Genomic DNA, 18,944 nt, shown 5'->3' with positions numbered 1-18,944 from the left:
GCGCTTTGCCTCCTCTTCTCGCTCTCTTTTGCGAATAAGATAGCGACCATATATGCTAGTCGCTTGATGCAGCTCCACATATATTTGCCTTACCCTTCCTATAAGATTAAATAGTCTTGATCGCGAGGGTGCGAGATTGCTGAGTCCTTGTGGCTCACAGATACTATAACTCCAGATGCAGGTCCAGGTGATTCTGCTCTAGGTGACGAGTACGAGCTCAACTGGGAGTTCGACGAAGACTCTCAGCGTTACTACGTGTCTTTTCCTGATGATCAGTAGTGGTGCCTAGTTGGGGTTTGATTCGGGGCCTTGTCGCATGTTGGGTTCTTTTCTATTTTGGCGCCGTAGTCGGGCCATGAGTGTTTGTATGATGGATGTTATTTATGTACTTTGTTGTGACGTGGCGAGTGTAAGCCAACTATGTATCTCCCCCTTTTATTATACATTACATGGGATGCTGTGATGATTGCCTAACTTGCGACATTGCTTTCAATGCGGTTATGTCTCTAAGTCGTGCCTCGACACGTGGGAGCTATATCCGCATCGTGGGCGTTACAAGTTTGACCATGTCATTGCTCCTACTCCACTCAGAGCTGCACCACCTGCCACACCCGCGCCAGCTCCGCAACCCAGTACTTCGCGCCTGGAGCCTATTAATGAGGAGGAGGTTGAGTCTCCAGCACCACTGGGTCTTGCCCTCGGCGGGCCAAAGGAAGTTTTCACCATCTCCGACTGAGTACGCATAGCAGCCATGCGATGTGCCAGCTTGTATGATATGCTTATATGTACATAGATTTGGTGAGAAGTTGTATGTGTGCGCATCATGTTGGAACTTGGAGAAGTGCACTAGCCTAAATAACATGTCAGGAATGTGTACGCGCATCCTGAGTGATGTATTGTATAATTACGGCTTGCGTGTAAGATATGTACTGAGCAGTCCTTCTCCATGCGCAATCAAGTATTTTCTTGAAAAATGTTGGAGTTCTTAAAATTTCCGCCTTTTGAAAATTATTTATTTTTGCCACTCAGTTTTTCTCATGAGTTTTTTGCAAAAATACCCCAGAGTGGAATATGCCTCGTCCCTGGACTCGTTCTATGCCAAGTCTACCAGAAGAAAATTATGGTACCCAGACAAGTAACAATTTCACACAGGGGCAGTCAAGTCAACAAGGTAGTGAAACATCATTTTCTTAAGTATGCCGCCTTTATGAGCAAAGCCAGCAGCAGCATCAAGAAATGATGAACCATATTATCAATATGGGAAACCATCGTGAACCATATCAGCAGCACTCCAAATTGTCTGAACTACAGAAGACGCGTCCCCCGACGTTCTCTCACACTGATAGACCTCTTGAGGCTGATGATTAGCTTCGAGACATTGAAAGGAAGTTAGTTATTGCACAATGTTCAGACCGTGAGAAGGTACTTTATGCACCTCACTATCTCACGGGAGCAGCCGCATCATGGTGGGAGAATTTCCTACACATGCACCCCAATGAAAATGATATCACCTAGGAAGATTTTAAGGAAGGATTTCGTGGGGCGCACATTCCCAGAAGCATTATGAAGATCAAGAAAAGGGAATTTGATGACCTCAAGCAGAGAAGCATGACGGTGACTGAGTACAATAGTCAGTTTACTCTATTGTCTCGTTACGGCAACGAAGAGTGTATGTCGGAGAACAAAAAGATGGAGAAATTTCTGGATGGTCTGGCACTAGCACTTAAATGCCAGCTGGTCGTACACACCTTCCCGGACTTCAAAACACTTGTGGAAAAGGCCATTACATTGGAAAATGAGCGCCACGGCTTGGAGGATTTTTGCAAGCGAAAAAGGGACAAGACTACTCATGCTCAGAACAACCGGAACAAGACTGACCCTCAGAAGATTGGAGCAAACAGACCCACAACCAATGTCCCACGCCCAATCAAAAAATTTCATGCAAGGGACAAGGATTTCACATATCGCCCGGGTGTTACTTGCTATGCTTGTGGAGAGGAAGGGCACTATGCTAAACAATGCCCAAAGCCAAGAAACTCGGCCCCAAAGCCGAACAACAATGGAAATAATTCAGCACCCAAGCGTAACAATTTCAACCCCAATAACAATCACAAGAAGGGTCACTTGAACCATGTGACCAAGGAGGAAACACAGAATGCCCCGAATATCGTACTCGGTACGTTCCCTATCAACACAATACCTGCCACGGTTTTGTTTGATTCTGGAGCTTCTCACTCGTTCATTTCAAAGAGTTTTGCTTTGCAACATGATTTTTCGATGCTTCCTTTGGAAAAATCCATGATCATCAAGTCCCCCGGGAATGAGCAAATCACTCAGAGTTACTGCCAAGGTGCGGTTATTGAGTTTGAAGGACAAAAGTTTCAAGGAAACCTCATTATATTGGAGAATAAAGGGCTGGATTTTATACTAGGAATGGATTGGTTAACCACCAACAAAGGATTTATCGATTGCTTCAACCGGACTGTAATTCTCACTCATCACCATGGGAAGACAATAAAAGTCACAGCACAAGAAAAACCAAGATCACGACAACCAAAGTTGAACAAAGTGGACATTTCAGAGCTAAGGAAAGTTCCAGTAGTATGTGGGTTCCCTAACGTATTTCCCGAAGAACTACCAGGCATGCCGCCAGATCAGGAAATAGAGTTCAGCATTGAACTAGCACCTGGAACCACCCCCATTTACAAGAAACCCTATAGGATGGCACCCTCCGAGTTGGTCGAATTAAAGAAGCAAATAAAAGAATTACTGGACAAAGGATTTATACGAACTAGCTCCTCACCTTGGGGTTCACCAGTATTATTTGCCAAGAAAAAGGATGGGACACTGAGATTATGCATAGAGTATCGAGCACACAACATGGTCACCATCAAAAATAAATATCCAATGCCATGGATAAATGATTTATTTGACCAGCTTGCACAAGCCAAAGTTTTCTCAAAAATTGATTTAAGGTCAGGATATCATCAATTAAAAGTACGAACAGAAGATATCCCTAAGACAGCATTCACCTCCAGATACAGACTATATGAGTTTACAGTAATGCCATTTGGACTAACAAATGCCCCCGCATATTTTGTCCACCTCATGAACAAGGTGTTTATGAAATTTATGGAAAAATTTGTTGTTGTATTCATTGATGATATTATAGTATACTCTAAGACACCAGAAGAGCATGCAGAACATCTCAGGATTGTACTAGGAGAATTAAGGAAACACCAATTATATGCCAAATTCAGCAAATGTGAATTTTGCTTAAGACAGGTTGGTTTTCTAGGCCACGTATTGACCCAAGAAGGTGTTGCCGTGGACCCAGAAAAAGTCAAGGCCGTGCTTGGCTGGAAACCACCAGCCAATGTAACAGATGTCCGAAGTTTTCTGGGAATGGCTAGATACTACTGAAGGTTTATTGAGGGGTTCTCCACCATAGCAAAACCAATGACACGGTTACTCAAGAAGGATAACAAATTTGTATGGACTAAAGCTTGCGAGAAAAGTTTCCAAGAACTCAAGAAGAAATTAACAATAGCACCAGTATTGGTTATACCAGACATACACAAAAGTTTTGAAGTGTATTGTGATGCATCCCGGAAAGGCCTCGGATGCGTGCTAATGCAAGAACGCAAAGTAGTCGCATACGCTTCCAGACAACTTCGAAAGCATGAAGAAAATTATCCCACTCATGACTTAGAATTGGCAGCAGTCATTCATGCACTCAAAGAGTGGAGACACTTTTTGCTTGGAAATTGTTGTGAAATATATACGGACCACAAAAGTCTCAAATATATTTTCACACAGCCAGAGCTCAATTTACGGCAACGACGCTGGTTGGAATTAGTGAAAGATTATGATGTTGGCATCCACTACCACCCAGGAAAAGCGAATGTAGTGGCAGATGCTCTTAGTCGAAACCCCAGCTCGGGCAACGACCACACACATAACTTGAGACCTGAATTTCAACAAGAGTTCGCCAAACTCAACTTGGTGATGGTCACGGAAGGCACTGTGTCAAATTTGGAAATACAACACACCCTTGTGGAGCAGATTAAGAAAGCTCAGCATGGACACCCTAGCATCGAAGGCATAAAAAGAAAAGTGAGTATGGGCAAGGCCTCGGAATTCGTCGTAGACGATGAGGGAATATTATGGTACGGAGACAGACTCTGCATGCCAAATATAGAGGACCTCAAGCAGCAAATTCTAGCTGAAGGCCACACCGCTCCATATTCAATCCACCCTGGAGGAACCAAAATGTATAAGGACATTCAGGAAAGATTTGGGTGGCACGGTATGAAGAGGGATATAGCCACCTTCATTGCATGGTGCGATTCTTGTCAACGCATTAAAGCCGAGCATCAAAAACCAGCGGGACTATTACAGCCAAACCGAATACCTGAGTGGAAATGGGACGAAATTGGGATGGATTTTATTGTCAGACTACCTCGGTCACCACACGGAAATGACACCATATGGGTCATCACAGAGAGACTAACCAAGGTGGCACATTTCATCCCAGTAAAGACAACCCACACCACTCAGAAGCTAGCCAAGCTTTATCTATCCCGTATAGTTTGTCTGCATGGAGTTCCAAAGACCATAATATCCGACAGAGGCACTCAATTCGTCTCAAAATTCTGGGATCATTTACAACAGGCTCTGGGAACTCAACTAGCATTCAGTACAGCATATCACCCCCAGACTGATGGACAAACTGAATGCGTGAACCAAATTTTAGAGGACATGTTGAGAGCATGTGTCGTCATCTATGGAACCAGTTGGGAAGAAAGCTTGCCATATGCCGAGTTCGCATACAACAACAGTTACCAATCCAGTCTACAAATGGCACCTTTTGAAGCCTTGTATGGGCGGAGATGTCGTACTCCATTAAATTGGTCCGAAACAGGAGACAACTGTATCTTCGGCCCAGACATGCTCAAGGATGCTGAAGAAAAAGTTAGACAAATCAGGGACCGACTCAAGACAGCTCAAAGCCGACAAAAGAGTTATTACGATCAAAAGCACCGTGAAGTCAGCTTTGAACCCGGTGAATATGTATATCTACGAGTATCCCCTATGATGGGACTGCAATGGTTCAAGGTTAAAGGAAAACTAGAACCAAGATTTATTGGACCCTTCTGTGTGGTCGCACGGAGAGGCACAGTAGCCTACCAGCTAGACCTACCCAAAGAGCTGTCAGACGTCCACGACGTGTTCCACGTCTCACAGTTGACGAAATGCGTAAGCAACCCAGAGAAGCAAGTGTCACATGAGAGCATTGATGTGCAACCAGACCTCACCTACAGGGAACACCCAATAAAAATATTAGAAGAGTCTGAAAGGACGACCCGTCAAAAAACAATTAAGTTTTTCAAGGTTCAGTGGAGGAATCACACCGAGGATGAAGCAACATGGGAAAGAGAGGACTCACTTCGGGAAGAGTACCCACACCTATTTGAGGATCAGCTGAAATCTCGGGGACGAGATTTTTCCTAAGGGGGTAGGTGTTGTGACACTCCAAAAATTTTGATTTGGTTTTTATCAAATTCTTTATTGGATCTGAAGGAGGCTATTTCAATTTTTTTATTAAAAACCTCTCCTTCTCAAAACTATTATGACAAATATTTTTGGTGCTCTTCTCAACCTTGATTTTTGGTCTTGAGAGCTTTTCACTTTGTCTTGACTCAACACAAATTTATTTTTGAAAGTTCTTGAAATTCCTTCTATTAAAAAGAAACCCTAGGGATTATTTGTTTATTCTTTTCCCACTCAAAAATTTCTCTTTTGCCATGTCACATGTTGATATCTTCTTCCAAATCCACCTCCCTACTTTGGTTCAAGTCAATTATCCAACTCCAGCAAGTTCCAACCCATTTTTGATTTTTATTCTATTTATATTATCCTCAAAACAATGTCTATCATTTATTTTGGGCCTAGGTGACTTACAAAGGAACTACAGGTTTCCTTTTGTGTTTTCGTCCCAAACAAACTCCTCTGGCTAGTCCTTAGCACCCTCAACTAAGATCCATCTAGATCCATTGGCCCACAGTTCAAAATTTTCAAAAATAGGTTTGCTGCAAGTTTGGACCTGATTTACAAATTTTGATGAAATTCATTGTTTTTCTTCTCCAAAAATTCTGAGATAAATCAGGCGGCCCCCAGATGCATTGAGAGGTCACCTCAACAAAGATCAGCTCCAGAAAAAAATTTCCACATGCCAAAAACATTTCATCAAACACTGGGCATGAACTGTTTCTGTCAAAATTCAGAAAAGTCCAGGTTTCAGTTTCTGGGTTCAGTCGACGGTGTCGTTTCTTCAGAGCACAGCGTCAATCTCGCCAGTGGTCGCGCTGGCCTCTTGCACACTGCTCCTCCTCCATATCCAGAGCGCTGCAAGGTTGCTTGGCTGGGCGCAAGTATCGGTGGCAACATGGCACCTCATCGCCGGCGTCTTCTACGGTGGCAGAACCACCCGTGGCGGTCGACAGGGGGCCAGCCCTGCCTTTCGGCACCGACCAGCACCGCCCAAGCCACCCGGAGCCTCCGCGTGTCCACCCCCTCCCCTGTGCACGCTGCAGCACAGTCACCACAGCCAGAGAGGCGCAGAGTACACTCTCTGCCGCTGACGAGCCCCGTGAAGCCGTTCCGTCGGGGACTTGGAGTACCACCCAAGTCAGGCCAAGTTAAACCCTTGAACGGAACCAGTAGACCATCGCGATGATGCCTAACCCCCTAATCCACCTGACTGACCACTGCCTCGCCGTAATAATCGCCGGAGTTATCCCGTTCTCAGGCACCGCCTCGGACCGGCTATAAAAGGAGCCCTCGAGCTCGTTCTCGACTCAGCATCAGTCCTCCACCTCACCAGAGCCACGCCCAGCCACTAGGAGGACCTCGAGGAGGTCTTCTTCTCCGTCTCCAGCCGCCCCGATCCTCTTCGGGCTCCGGCACAATTCGCTCCGGTGAGGGCATCCCCGCCTCCCAAATCTTGCCAGTAGCCTCCTAGTGCACTCAATCATCTAACCCGAGCCTCAAATTTGACGTCTGCGGCTTCCCCCGACGAGATCCACCACCTCCCGAACCGTTGTCCGCCGGAGCTAAGGCCACAGCCGACGTGGTGCTCGCCGATGGCCAACTCCACCAGCCTCAAGTGTGGAAGAGCTCCGTGAGCACGTAGGTACCCTCTGATCCCCCTTCCTCACCGTGGGTCAACACCAGCGACCACCGCGAGCTTCGGGCGCCGGCATACTCTGTTTTTCTTTTCAAATATTTGAACCTGACAGGTGGGACCCCCATGTCAGCCTCTATTCTGTTTATTCGAACCGTTTTCTGAAAACGCCTTCGGGCAAAATACACCTCCACTCTGGACTGGCGTATTTATAATTGAAACGTTTTCTATTTTTATAATCTAGCCCCTGTAAACTTTCTGTTTCATTACAGAAAAGTCCCTGGACTAAAACCCTTATAACTTTTTAACAAAAGATGATTTTGACTTGATTCTTTTTCTGTCATCTTTATTTTTCTGTCTAGTTTTTTTTCATATTTATTTGAAAAAAATTTGGAACAACTTTTATACACACACTATATTTACGTTAGTATGCGACTTTCATTATACCGTAGATACCAGAGGAGGTGACGGAACCGCGAACTTCACCGAGCTAGACTCCGACTACTCTGAACCAGGCAAGCATGTTTGAACCTTTGATATGATGAGTGTTTTGCATGTTTGCTTGAGTAGTTTTCTCATGACTTGTTTATATAATCATTTTGTGAATGTTATATTGCATGCAAGGCAAGCTACAGGTGAGCTTCGAAGTTGATATGTCCATATGATGACGAGATAACCTGATCATGTGGTGGCATGATAGGTTGTAAGCTGGTATTGTTGAAGCATGCCAGTCTTACGTCAACCGCGGAACTCCATTGTTAACATGGAATAAGTTCTGTTCCCGTTCGTCCCCGTCCGTGCCACCACATGCTTTCTACAAAGAATGCGGTTTAGTAAGTTGCAAACCTCTCTCCTTGTACACACCAAATAGAGGGGCCATGATGAGGGTTCCGTGGCCCTGGATTAAAGCCTGTCATCCGGTCAGGGGGCATGGGTGTTTCCGGTTGGGACCGAGAGGGGGGCACCCCTTAGAGCGCGCGAATATAAATTTGATCCCATGCTATTCGAGGTTGTTAGCCTCCCCGTCTCAAAGTTTTTCTTGAACGTTGCCTAGGGTGACCCCTGGCAGCAGAATGTGGAATGGGTGTGTACTGGTCAGATGTGTTTCTTCTAAAACACCATAAACGGAACTAGTCCTTGTGACTACTGAAATCCGTTCGCTGTGGTTAAAGAGTACAAACTCCGCAGAGCCAAAACCATTCGAATTTCCATGTCCACGATCAAGGACTTGGACATCATCTCAATATCAGAGTCAGTCTCAGTATCAATCTCGGTATCAACACCAGTGTCAGTCTCCGGAGGTATAAGTAGGACAATCGAGAGTGGTAAACCGGCTGAACGTCATTCCTGTGAATGGGCCAACCAATTGATTATTATGTGCTAAGTATTTCCTTGAGATGATTTAAATTTATGAAATAGTTGAATATGAATGATGAAATATAAGCCCTTTATGTGATGTCGCTCAGACGTCCGACTGTGGCACTCTTGTCATTTACTTTCGATATAAGCCCTTTATGTGATGTCGCTTAGACGTCCGTCTATGGCACTCTTGTTATTTACTTTCGATATAAGCCCTTTATGTGATGTCGCTCAGACGTCCGACTGTGGCATTATCGTTATTTACTTTTGATGTAAGACCTTTATGTGATGTCACTGAGACGTCCGACTGTGGCATTATTGTTATTTACTTTTGATATAAGCCCCTTATGTGATGTCGCTCAGACATCCAACTATGGCATTATTGTTATTTGCTGTTGATATAAGCCCTTTATGTGGTGTCGCCCCGACGCCCGACTGTGGGAATGTTTAATTTTATTTTTACCTTTCGAGGCGTCGCTTCAGACACCCGATTGGTCTTCAGTTATTTTTAATGGGATTTCAGGAGGACTACCGCCTGATTTCCTTTTATTTATCGTGCAGTGCAAATTTATTATTTTATCGTGCATACTAACCTGCTCATGTGCATCATGTTTACATTTATTATATCTTATGTCCAAACTGTCTTGCAAACACATTCAAAGTACTCACCTGGCTTCTTCATTTGGCCAGATGTTGACGAAGGCGATCTTATGGATGAAGAGTTCGATAGCGAGTCCGACGCCTAGAGGAGTCCCAGTCAGTCCCATGCGATCCTGGAATTAATCACTTGTGTTATACACGCTTCCGCTACCCAAATAAAATCATCGAGCCTCACTCCGACACTTGATGAGTTGTAAGATATAGGAGTCATGTCACCCACTTCACCGTGACATATCCACCACCACTTTTATTACGAGTCAGTAGTTATGCCACCATACCCTTGTGTCATATCTGCCTTTATGTATAATATCGGCATGCTTGTAATAAATTGTTGAGCATCCTTGTATAATATTTAGTACTACTGGACTTCTGTATCAAGGTTTTGTCTGCTAGTAAGAAGAATTCTTCTGGACTGGTCAATACAAGGATCGGCTTTTCAATAAATGTTTTATTGGAAAACTGGTCCCGACAGAGAAAGAAAGGGGGAGGAAGAAGAATGAGGGTGGGAAGGTGGCAGATATTTTGGCCGGCGACCATAGCAGTAGCGCTGGGCACCAAAGCGCGCTACTGCTATGTGTGCCAACCAAAATATCTACTGGTACATAAAACTAGCTATAGCGCTTGCCCAGAAAACACGCTACTGGTAAAAGATTACACATAGAAGAAGTAGGAGTAGCACTTCTTAGTGGCCCTGCGCTATTGATATTTTCTTAACAGTAGCGCTTGTTAGGGTACCAACGCTGCTACTATTTTTTGGCCGGGGTGTGTGGTGTGCCTAACTTACCAGTAGCATGCCCTCTAGAAACCAACACTGCTGCTAAGTTGTACCAGTAGCGTGGTTTGTAACACACGGTACTGCTAATTATCAGTAGCGTGGGCACCAAAACACACGCTACTGGTAAACTTCTATGTATAAGCCTTTTCCTAGTAGTGTAATACAACTGTCATGTCAAATTTTGGAAAATTGAGGGGGTCATTTGACCTTTTGAAGACATTTAAGTGATTTTGTAGCCACTTAATGACCGTAATTCAAATTAGAACTAGATATACATGCAATGGCTAACCATAACGGTTTGAAAAATCATATTTGTGTACTTGTGTGCGATTTAATACCATGTGCAGTAAATTTGAAGGAATTTTTAAACATATTGGTCTCACGACATGGACAGATGCATATGTATGCATGGAATGCCATGGCATTTTAATTCCAAAAAATTAAAAAATGATCAGAAAACATGAAACCTTGCTTGATGTAATGTCATACCACCAAGATGATGTGGTAAAAAATTGGCATGTTTGACGAAAGTTTGGTCATGCACCCCTCACAAACCGGAGCAACTGGTTCCGAGAGGGAACAATGCATGTTTGATGACAAACGGGAGATAGCTTCCCCTTACGGCCCTCAATTTTTTTCTATGTTGAACGTGCACTAATACAACTGTCAAGTGAAATTTTGGAAATTTCAGTGGTCATTTGACCTTTTAAAGACATTTAAGTGATTTTCTAGCCATTTAATGACCGTAATTCAAATTTGAACTACATCTAGGATAACTATAACAGTTTGAAAAATCATATTTGCGTACTGGTGTGCGAGTAAATTCCATGTGCTGTAAATTGGAATGAATTTTCAAACATATTGGTCTAACGACATGGACACATGCATGGAGTGCCATGGCATTTTTATTCCAAAAAATTGAAAAATGATTAGAAAAACAAGAAACCATGCTTTATGTAATGTCATGCCACCAAGATGGTGTGGTAAAAAAATGGCCTGTTTGACGAAACTTTGGACACAGCCCCCTCACAAACCGGAGCAACTCACTACAAGGCTCATGGTTCTGAGAGGGAATAATGCATGTTTGATGACCAACGGGATATAACTTCCTCATATTGCCTTCAATTTTTTCTACAATTGACGTGCACTAATACAACTGTCATGTGAAAATTTGGAAAATTTCAGGGGTCATTGGACCTTTTAAAGACATTTGAGTAATTTTCTAACAATTTAATGACTGTAATTCAAATTTGAACTACATACCTGCAATGGCTAACCATAACGGTTTGAAAAATCATATTTGTGTATTTGTGTGCGAGTTAATTCCATGTGCAGTAAATTAGAAGGAATTTTCAAACATATTGGTCTAATGGCATGGACACATGCATGGAGTGCCATGGCATTTTAATTCCAAAAAATTGAAAAATGATCAGAAAAACATGAAACCTTGCTTGATGTAATGTCATGCCACGAAGATGATGTGGTAAAGAAATTGGCATATTTGACGAAAGTTCGGACACCCCCTCTCACAAACCGGAGCAACTCACTAGAAGGCTCGTGGTTCCGAGAGGGAACATTGCATGTTTGATGACGAACGGGATATAACTTCCTCACATGGCCTTCAATTTTTTTCTACATTTAATGTGCACTAATACAACTGTCATGTGAAATTTTGGAAAATTTCAGGGGTCATTTGACCTTTTAATGACATTTGAGTAATTTTCTAACAATTTAATGACCGTAATTCAAATTTGAACTACATCTACATGCAATGGCTAACCATAACGGTTTGAAAAATCATATTTGTGTACTTGTGTGCGAGTTAATTCCATGTGCAGTAAATTAGAAGGAATTTTCAAACATATTGGTCTCACGGGATGGACATATGGAAGGAGTTCCATGGCATTTATATTCGAAAAAATTAAAAAATAATCGAAAAAACAAAAACCTTGCTTGATGTAATGTCATGCCACTAAGATGATGTGGTAAAAAATTGGCCTGTTTGACGAAAGTTTGGACACACTCCCCTCTCAAACCGGAGCAACTCACTAGAAGGCTCGTGGTTCCGAGAGGGAACAATGCATGTTTGATAACGAACGGGAGATAGCTTCCTATTACGGCCTTAAATTTTTTTCCTACATTTAATATGCGCTACTACTACTGTCATGTGAAAAATTGGAAAATTTCAAGGGTCATTTAACCTTTTAAAGACATTTTCAGGAGTAGCCCTTGATTTTGAAGAGGCAAGTTGATTACACCCAAACCACCATTCTCCTTTGGTATGCAAACCAAATACCAGGCAGCTAGGGATTGTCTTGGTGTATTAGAATTACCTCTCCAAACGCACTATCTCATGAAGCCAGGTGGGATGGACAAGGGGCATAATCCTGGATTGTAGGTTTAGTGGTGCCTAGAGGTAATCCTAGGTAGGTGAATGGCAAAGTTCCAAGGGCACATTAGAAAACCTGAGCAAGCCTGGCTGCTTCTGCCTCTGCGACATTTATAGGGACCATCACGGATTTTGCAAAATTAACTCAAAGTCATGTAGGGCCAGTAAAAACATGTAGCATGTCTCTCAAAGCAACTAACTGATCCTCCACTGCAGGTAAGATCAAGATGGTATCATCAGCATACTGAATGATTGGAAAATCAGGATCATGACACTTAATAGGAAGTGTCAATTGGCCATCATGCAACATTTTATTAACTACAGACTAGAGGAGGTCAGCTGCCAGAACAAATAGTAGTGCGAAGAAAGGGTCCTTTTGCCTTACCCCATGGTTGCATTTGAAATGATTGCTAGGAAGGCCATTAAGAAGCACCTGAGAATCACCAGAAGAAAGAATCTACTTAATCCAACCAATCCACTTGGGAGGTTACCCTTTAAAACGAAGAAGAGTCAAGATAGCCTCATGTTCCACTCTATCAAAAGGCTTTGCAAAATCCAATTTTGAAATGATGATAGGCTACTTGGACTGCTTACATTGATGAATATACTGAAAGCCCCATGCTAAATAATCCTGTATAGACCTATGCTTGAGAAAACCATACTGGTTTTTATGAATGCATTTGAGAATAACCTTCTGTAGTCTATTAGCCAGAAGTTTAGTGAGGAAATTGAGGAAAGTGTTTTTTTAGGAGATAAGTCTGAAATCATCGGGGCACTAGGGCACCAACATCTTAGGGATGAGGGTAATGAAGGAATAATTTATGTTTTTTAGACTGATATTCCCTTCATAAAATTCCTTAATTACCTATCTGAAATGTTGGGTAACGTAGTAATTTCAAAAAAATTCCTACGCACACGCATGATCATGGTGATGCATAGCAACGAGAGGGGAGAGTGTCGTCCACGTACCCTAATAGACCATTAAGCAGAAGCGTTATGACAACGTGGTTGATGTAATCGTACGTCTTCACGATCGACCGATCCTTAGTACCGAACGTACATCACCTCCGCGTTTAGCACATGTTCAGCTCAGTGACGTCCCGCGAACTCACGATCCAGTAGAGCTTGGGGGAGAGTTTCGTCAGCACGACGGTGTGGTGACGATGTTGATGAAGCTACTGTAGCAGGGCTTCGCCTAAACACCGCTATAGTATGACCGAGGTGGATTATGCTGGAGGGGGGCACCGCACACAGCTGGGAGAGATCTTTGTGATCAACTTGTGTGTCTAGAGGTGCCCCCTGCCCGTGTATATAAAGGAGCAAGGGGGAGGCTGGCCAGCCCTTGTTGGCACGCCAGGAGGAGGGAATCCTCCTCCTAGTAGGAGTAGGATTCCTCCCTTTCCTACTCCTACTAGGGGGGGAAAGGAAGGGAGAGAAAGAGAAGGAAAGGGGGGCGCCCCCCCTCTCCTAGTCCAATTCGGACAGAGGGGAGGGGGCACACTGCCTGCCCTAGGCCGGCCCCTCTCTCTTTACCTTATGGCCCAACAAGGCCCATTAGCCCCCGTGGGTTCCGGTAACCCCTCTAGTACTACGGTAAAATCCCGATTTTACCCGGAACTCTTCCGATGTCCAAATGTAGGCTTCCAATATATCAATCTTTATGTGTCGACCATTTTGAGACTCCTCGTCGTGTTCGTGATCATATCCGGGACTCCGAACTACCTTCGGTACATCAAAACATATAAACTCATAAAACCGATCGTCACAGAACTTTAAGCGTGCGGACCCGACGCGTTCGAGAACTATGTAGACATGACCGAGACACATCTCCGGTAAATAACCAATAGCGGAACCTGGATGCTGATATTGGCTCCCACATATTCTACGAAGATCTTTATCGGTCAAACCGCATAACAACATACATTGTTCCCTTTGTCATAGGTATGTTACTTCCCCGAGATTCAATCGTCGGTATCTCAATACCTAGTTCAATCTCGTTACCGGAAAGTATCTTTACTCATTTCGTAATACATCATACCGGAACTAACTGATTAGTACCAATGCTTGCAAGGCTTATAGTGATGTGTATTACCGAGTGGGCCCAGAGATACCTCTCCGACGATCGGAGTGGCAAATCCTAATCTCGAAATACGCCAACTCAACAAGTACCTTTGGAGACACCTGTAGAGCACGTTTATAATCACCTAGTTCTGTTGTGATGTTTGCTAGCACACAAAGTGTTCCTCCGGTAAACGAGAGTTGCATAATCTCATAGTCATAGGAACATGTATAAGTCATGAAGAAAGCAATGGAAACATACTAAATGATCAAGTGCTAACCTAACGGAATGGGTCATGTCAATCACATCATTCTCCTAATGATGTGATCCCATTAATCAAATGACAACTCATGTCTATGGTTAGGAAACTTAACCATCTTTGATTAACGAGCTAGTGAAGTAGAGGCATACTAGTGACACTATGTTTGTCTATGTATTCACACATGTATTATGTTTCTGGTTAATACAATTGTAGCATCAATAATAAATATTTATCATGAAATAAGGAAATAAATAATAACTTTATTATTGCCTCTAGGGCATATTTTCCTTCAGTATCCCACTTGCACTAGAGTCAATAATCTAGATCACATCACCATGTGATTTAACATCAATAGTTCACATCACAATGTGATTAACACCCATAGTTCACATCGTCATGTGACCAACTCCCAAAGGGTTTACTAGAGTCAATAATCTAGTTCACATTGCTATGTGATTAACACCTAAAGAGTACTAAGGTGTGATCATGTTTTTCTTGTGAGAGAAGTTTAGTCAACGGGTCTGCCATATTCAGATCCGTATGTATTTTGCAAATTTCTATGTCAACAATGCTCAGCATGGAGCTAATCTAGCTAATTGCTCCCACTTTCAATATGTATCTAGATTGAGACTTAGAGTCATCCAGATTTGTGTCAAAGCTTGCATCGACGTAACTCTTTACGATGAACCCTTTGTCACCTCCATAATCGAGAAAAAAAATCCTTATTCCACTAAGGATAATTTTTACCGCAGTCCAGTGATCTACTCCTAGATCACAATTGTGCCCCCTTGCCAAACTCAGTGTAGGGTATACAATAGATCTGGTACATAGCATGGCATACTTTAAAGAACCTATGGCTGAGGCATAGGGAATGACTTTCATTCTTTTTCTATCTTTTGCGTGGTCGGGCTTTGGGTCTTACTCAATTTCACACCTTGCAACACATGCAAGAACTCTTCCTTTGACTGTTCCATTTTGAACTACTTCAAAAAAACTTGTCAAGGTATATACTTATTGAAAAAACTTATCAAGCGTCTTGATCTATCTCTATAGATCTTGATGCTCAATATGTAAGCAGCTACACCGAGGTCTTTCTTTGAAAAACTCCTTTCAAACACTCATTTATGCTTTGCAGAATAATTCTACATTATTTCTGAACAACAATATGTCATTCACATATATTTATCAAAAATGTTGTAGTGCTCCCACTCACTTTATTGTAAATACAGGCTTCACCGCAAGTCTGTATAAAACTATATGCTTTGATCAACTTATCAAAGCATATATTCCAACTTCGAGATGCTTGCACCAGTCCATAGATGGATCGTTGGAGCTTGCATATTTTGTTAGCACCTTTAGGATCGACAAAACCTTCTAGTTGCATCATATATAACTCTTCTTTAAGAGATCCATTAAGGAATTTAGTTTTGACATCCATTTGCCAGATTTCATAAAATGCGGCAATTTCTAACATGATTCGGACAGACTTAAGCATAGATACGAGTGAGAAACCCTCATCATAGTCAATACCTTGAACTTCTCAAAAACCTTTTGCGACAATTCTAGCTTTGTAGATAGTAACACTACTATCAGCGTCCGTCTTCCTCTAGAAGATCCATTTAATCTCAATGGCTTGCCGATCATCGTGCAAGTCAATCAAAGTCCATACTTTGTTCTCATACATGGATCCCATCTCAGATTTCATGGCCTCAAGCCATTTCGCGGAATCTGGGCTCATCATCGCTTCCTCATAGTTCGTAGGTTCGTCATGGTCAAGTAACATGACCTCCAGAACAAGATTACCGTACCACTCTGGTGCATATCTCACTCTGGTTTACATACGAGGTTCGGTAGTAACTTGATCTGAATTTACATGATCATCATCATTAGCTTCCTCACTAATTGGTGTAGTAGTCATAGGAACAGATTTCTGTGATGAATTACTTTCTAATAAGGGAGCAGGTACAGTTACCTCATCAAGTTCTACTTTCCTCCCACTCACTTCTTTCGAGAGAAACTCCTTCTCTTGAAAGGATCCATTCTTAGCAACGAATATCTTGCCTTCGGCTCTGTGATAGAAGGTGTACCCAACAGTTACTTTTGGGTATCCTATGAAGACGCACTTCTCCGACTTGGGTTTGAGCTTATCAAGATGAAACTTTTTCACATAAGCATCGCAACCCCAAACTTTAAGAAATGACAGGTTAGGTTTCTTGCTAAACCATAGTTCATACGGTGTCATCTCAACGGATTTAGATGGTGCCCTTTTTAATGTGAATGCAGCTGCCTCTAATGCATAACCCCAAAACGATAGTGGTAAATCGGTAAGAGACATCATATATTGCACTACATCAATTAAGGTACGGTTATGACGTTCGGACACACCATAACGCTGTGGTGTCCCAGGTGGCATGAGTTTGTGAAACTATTCCACATTGTTTTAATTGAAGACCAAACTCGTAACTCAAATATTCACCTCTGTGATCAGATTGTAGAAACTTTATTTTCTTCTTACGATGATTTTCCACTTCACTCTGAAATTCTTTGAACTTTTCAAATGTTTCAGACTTATGTTTCTTCAAGTAGATATACCCATATCTTCTCAAATCATCTGTGAAGGTCATAAAGTAATGATACCCACCGCGAGCCTCAACACTCATCGGACCTCATACTTCAGTATGTATTATATCCAACAAGTCAGTTGCTCGCTCCATTGTTCTGGAGAACGGAGTCTTAATCATCTTTGCCCATGAGGCATGGTTCGCAAGCATCAACTGATTCATAATCAAGTGATTCCAAAAGCCCATCAGCATGGATTTTCTTCATGCGCTTTACACCAATATGACCTAAACGGCAGTGCCACAAATAAGTTGCACTATCATTATTAACTTCGCATCTTTTGGCTTCAATATTATGAATATGTGTATCACTACGATCGAGATTCAACAAACCATTTTCATTGGGTGTATAACCATAGAAGGTTTTATTCATGTAAACAGAATAACAATTATTCTCTAACTTAAATGAATAACCGTATTGCAATAAACATGATCAAATCATATTCATGCTCAATGCAAAAACCAAATAACACTTATTTAGGTTCAACACTAATCCCGAAAGTATAGGGAGTGTGCGATGTTGATCGTATCATTCTTGAAACTACTTCCAACACACATTGTTACTTCACCCTTAACTAGTCTCTGTTCATTCTGCAACTCCCGTTTCAAATTACTAGTCTTAGCAACTGAACAAGTATCAAATACCGAGGGGTTGCTATAAACACTAGTAAAGTACACATCAATAACATGTATATCCAATATACCTTTGTTCACTTTGCCATCCTTCTTATCCGCCAAATACTTGGGGCAGTTCCGCTTCCAATGACTAGTCCCTTTGTAGTAAAAGCACTTAGTCTCAGGCTTAGGTCCAGACTTGGGCTTCTTCACTTGAGAAGCAACTTGCTTGCCATTCTTCTTGAAGTTCCCCTTCTTCCCTTTGCCCTTTTCTTGAAACTAGTGTTCTTGTTAACCATCAACACTTGATGCTTTTCTTGATTTCTACCTTCGTTGATTTTAGCATCACGAAGATCTTGGTAATAGTTTCTGTTATCCCTTGCATATTATAGTTCATCATGAAGTTCCAGCAACTTGGTGATAGTGACTAGAGAACTCTGTCAATCACTATCTTATCTGGAAGATTAACTCCCACTTGATTCAAGTGATTGTAGTACTCAAACAATCTGAGCACATGCTTACTGGTTGAGCTATTCTCCTCCATCTTGTAGGCAAAGTAATGTCAGAGGTCTCATACCTCTCGACATGGGCATGAGTATGAAAAACCAATTTCAACTCTTAGAACATCTTATATGTTCTGTGGCGTTCAAAACGTTTTTGAAGTCCCGGTTCTAAGCCATAAAGCATGGTGCACTAAACTATTAAGTAGTCATCATACCGAGCTTTGCCAAACGTTCATAATGTCTGCATCTGCTCCTGCAAAAGGTCCGTCACCTTGCGGTGCATCAAGGACATAATTCTTCTATGCAGCAATGAGGATAATCCTCAGATCATGGAGCTAGTCCGCATCTTTGCTACTAACATCTTTCAACTTATTTTTCTCTAGGAACATAAAAAATAAAACAGGGGAGCTAAACGCGACCTATTGATCTACAACATAGATATGCTAATACTACCAGGACTAAGTTCATGATAAATTAAAGTTCGATTAATCATATTACTTAAGAACTCCCACTTAAAT

Source organism: Triticum urartu, chromosome 2 (genome assembly GCF_003073215.2).
Source record: "Triticum urartu cultivar G1812 chromosome 2, Tu2.1, whole genome shotgun sequence".
Classification (NCBI taxonomy): Eukaryota; Viridiplantae; Streptophyta; class Magnoliopsida; order Poales; family Poaceae; genus Triticum; species Triticum urartu.
This window is presented reverse-complemented; position numbering follows the sequence as displayed.